The sequence below is a fragment of the Hippopotamus amphibius genome, chromosome 7 (genome assembly GCF_030028045.1).
Source record: "Hippopotamus amphibius kiboko isolate mHipAmp2 chromosome 7, mHipAmp2.hap2, whole genome shotgun sequence".
Lineage (NCBI taxonomy): Eukaryota > Metazoa > Chordata > Mammalia > Artiodactyla > Hippopotamidae > Hippopotamus > Hippopotamus amphibius.
This window is the reverse complement of record NC_080192.1, coordinates 140,332,980-140,336,760: the sequence shown is the minus strand read 5'-3', so window position 1 is coordinate 140,336,760 and position 3,781 is coordinate 140,332,980. Positions and strand designations below refer to the sequence as shown.

Here is a 3,781-nt window from a genome sequence, read left to right as displayed (position 1 = left end):
TGACAAATAGAATAGGTCGTTTTGTTATGTACACAGGTTCTTTGGACCTCCCCTTGGCAGGAGAAGTGAGGGTGGTAAAGTAAGGTCCAAGTGACCCCCTGATCTGATCTAGTCATGCGGATGCAGGGAGTACACGAGGGGTCTGTTTTGCTTTCCAGTGTACTACAGCTCAGTGGGATATAAATCACTACTACACAAAACATTTGATCCCACTTAATAATTCTATTACCTTTGGGTAGATTATAGCCAACACGACCCCTTGTGTTTAGCCTATAGAAAATATCAAAGCCAGTGGTGTAACCAGTCCCTACAAGGCAGGGTGTCATCGTAACCCTGATTCTCAGATGTCCCTCGTTGAATTCCTCAAGATTCCACCGTGTGTAGACCAGTCAGCCCTGGAGTGACTGGAGCAGGGCTGAAGATCTCAGACAGGACTCAGTTGTCTCTGTAGGAAGACACGAAGCAGCTGGTTCGGATGAGCCTTGGCAGTCCAGGTCTTTCACCCTTCTAGAGGTGCTGCTTTCTTCACCTGGGTGTAGTGGATCCATGGGGTGACTCCTGTAACTTAAACAGCAGTAGGGGTTGCCAGGATGACTGTATGAGGGCCAGTCTAAACTGGCTGAAGTGGTTCCTTCCTCCAATCTTTTACCCATACCTCATCTCCTGCTTGATAGGGATGAACCCAATTGCCCAAGGGAATGGGAGTCCTTTTGAAGGTTTCTCGAGTGATATGGCAGAAGACCTTTCTCAGGGCCTGGAGGTGTCGCGACATCTCCAGGTCTGCTAGTTGTTGGGGATCTCCCTTGAGCTTCCCTATCATTGGAGGAGGTCTCCCACATAAGATCTCAAAGGGAGAATAGCCTGAGGACCTCGTGGTGCATCAGGCTCGGAGCAAGGCTAGGGGTAGCATGTAGACCCAAGGTAATTGGGCCCCCTGACAGAGCTTAGCTAACATAGTCTTGAGGGTCCAATTCATGCGCTCAATTTTCCCTGAGCCTTGTGGCCTGTTTCTCCAGGATGGACCTTCGGTGCTGTGGTGTATGCTCGCTGCAGGCTGGGCTGCTCCCGGGCACCCCATGCAAGGCCATGTAGCAGTCAATGCACACATGATTGGAGTGGTTGTTGTCATAGATGAGGCAGACCCAGAACTCGGAGCACTTCCCACAAACCACATGTCTACAGGCCTTGCAGTGGTGCCTGCAGTTGGTGATGGAATTGGAGGGCTCCTGGTAGCACATGCACATGGTGACTTCCTTTTCTTGGTTGGGCGTAGGTACCCGCTTCCCAAGATCCATGTTTGGAAAATTGGGGGGTGTGTTTTCATCTTTCCTATTTGTGGAGTTCAACAGTTCAAAGGTCTCTAGAGTCTGTTCATGCATCAGGAGGGTAGAATTGATGGCCTGGACCCAGTCTTTCTTCTCCTCAGTCCTGGCCTGGAGCTCCAGGGAGCACTGCTTTCCTGACACCAGGAAGGTCCGAGGCAGACTGAGGTTGGAGCTTTCCTTTAGCTCCATGCCATCTACATCGACGTGTGCCCACACACTAAACTTCTGGCCAAAGAGCCGCAGCCTGGGCACACAGTAATGGAGATGGTCATTAAATAGTATGAGGGATCGGTCTCGAGAGGTCCCGTTCTTTGCTGACAGCTTAAGGACGTGGCCCTCTTTTATGAGCTCTTTGGTGGGGCTGACAATGTCAGGTTGCCACAGGCTTCCTCCTTCTGTACCTCATGGATGATCACTTTAAACTGGGTGGAGCACTCTGTCCAGGTGTTGACCAGGTCTACGGCCCCATCAAAGTTTTTTACATACTCGCCATACACCTTGAGGAAGGGTTCCAGCTTCTGCAGGATGTCTCCAATGCATGGGTAATGGTCCCATTCCTCCATGTGCTTCTCTAGCTCAGGCAGCAGGAACTGCTGATGGAAGCGCTATATGGAGCAGATGTTAGAGAAGATGTCATGGATGGTGTCAGCTGGGAAGGAACTGTGGTTCTGAACTTCTTCCAGCAGCCAGGCACACAACTCCTGATACGGGAGATGGAGCCTGGAAACGTGGGCCTTCTCGGTTTGCAGGAGTTCATTGGCAATGTGGATCATCTTCTGCTGCACAGTCAACTCCACGGACTCCTGTCTCTCCATCGGGGGCACTGGGATTTCTGTCCTTCTCATCCTCCTCCTCTTCATCCTCCTCCTCCAGGTCACTGTCAACCTCCTGGGAGCTGGGCCAGTGGGGGTCAGCCAAAGCAAAAGGGACACTGGCCATGGCAGGGGACCTGGGGCAGAGGCTGTGGCTTGGGGGGGCCCATGATCACCGATGAAGCAGGTTTCCTTGCTGTTGGATGGTGAGCTGATGCTGTCAATGCCGCTGTCCTGATTGGGCACCTTCTCGTTGTCTCAGGGCCTGGTAGCCAGCAGGAACAAGCAGCGGGAGGCCTCGTCCTCAGGGAGCTGGGGCACTGGTGGTTGCAGGGGTGGCTGTGGCAACGTGGCTGGCTCTGTGGGACCTGGGCTGGGGCCAGGAGCTGGCCTATCCAAGGTGACAATCACAGGCTCTTTCAAATTTCTCAATCAGCGAGGACACTGCTGCAGAACTGGGGCTGGCCTCTGCTCTGGAGGCCAGGCCCTTGGCTACTTGGGGGTCTGCAGGCAGTGGACATGATGGCAGGGTGGAATGGGTTCAGGTGGTGGGAGCATCCGGGGCCTCTGCAGGTAGCTGGGCTTCAGAGGGACCTGTGGCTTTGGGTCCAATGCCCGCTTCAGTGGTGAAGGACGCTGGCTGGTGGTTTCAGTGGGAGGGCTGGGGTCTGAACGAAGTCGCTGGGGACATTCTGGGTGAGGCCCAAGGCTCTGGCCAGGATCAAAGGACAAACATTTAACCGGATCCAGTTTCCCTGGTGCAGCCCAGGCTGGGGTTGTGAGCATTCCAGATGGTAGGAGAAATGCAGGGCCTGGTGGTGCTGTGGCCTGGGGCCCCAGGGCAAGACCTGGGGGCCTGGAGCAACTCCCAGGCTGGTGTCCGAGGATCTAGCAAACTGGGGATCCAAGGGGCTGCTGAGAGCTGAGCCTGATCCCCTGGGCACTGGCAGTCCGGGCTTCGAGGCTACAGGGTCCGAGTCGGCATAGGCTGGTGGTGCGGCGCTGGGGGAATTGGTGGTTGGGTGTTCAGGCTCGGAAGGCCTGGCACCCCACAGGGCTCAGTGGCCATGCATGGTCTGGGCCCAGGCATGGGGTCTGGGCTCCCTGCTCGGCTCCAGCTCCTGGGGCAGAGGTGCGGGTGGGGGAGGCCTGGCGCCCGGCAGAGCAATGGGCTCAGTCTCGGGGAGCAGGGTTGCCAGCTCAGCCCCACTGCAGAGACTCAAGCCCCCGACTCAGGCCTGGGCCAGCAGCCATGGCAGTGGCGGCAGTACCAGCAGCAGCCGCAGTTACTGCTGCTGCAATGCCGGGCATCGCCGGCCTGGACCCCACAAAGGGAGTGGACTCTGCAGGGCTGGGGGCTGCTGGGGAGCACTGTCTATGCAGCAGCTGCTAGGTGAAGGTTGGGTGGTTGTGCTTCCATGGCCCTGGGGTGAGCAGTCAGTCTATTCTGAGTGCAGGGTCACTTCCTTCTCCCCAAGTGGAAATAGATCTGGGCTCTCCTGGCTGGTCAGAAAAGGTTCTTCCTCCTGCCGCAGCAGAGGCTGGGGAGAGGAAGGGTGGAAAGAGGGAAGGGGAGGGAGGTACATATCTGTCTGGCCAAAGGGGCAAGTCTTTTGGGGGAAAACCTAATTTCTCAATAAGTCA

At 55.9% G+C, this 3,781-nt stretch overlaps 1 pseudogene; it reads right to left on the bottom strand.

The window, feature by feature from the left end:
• Positions 1–980: 980 nt before the first annotated feature.
• Positions 981–3,210, bottom strand: LOC130857697 (FYVE, RhoGEF and PH domain-containing protein 1-like; annotated as a pseudogene).
• Positions 3,211–3,781: the final 571 nt, after the last annotated feature.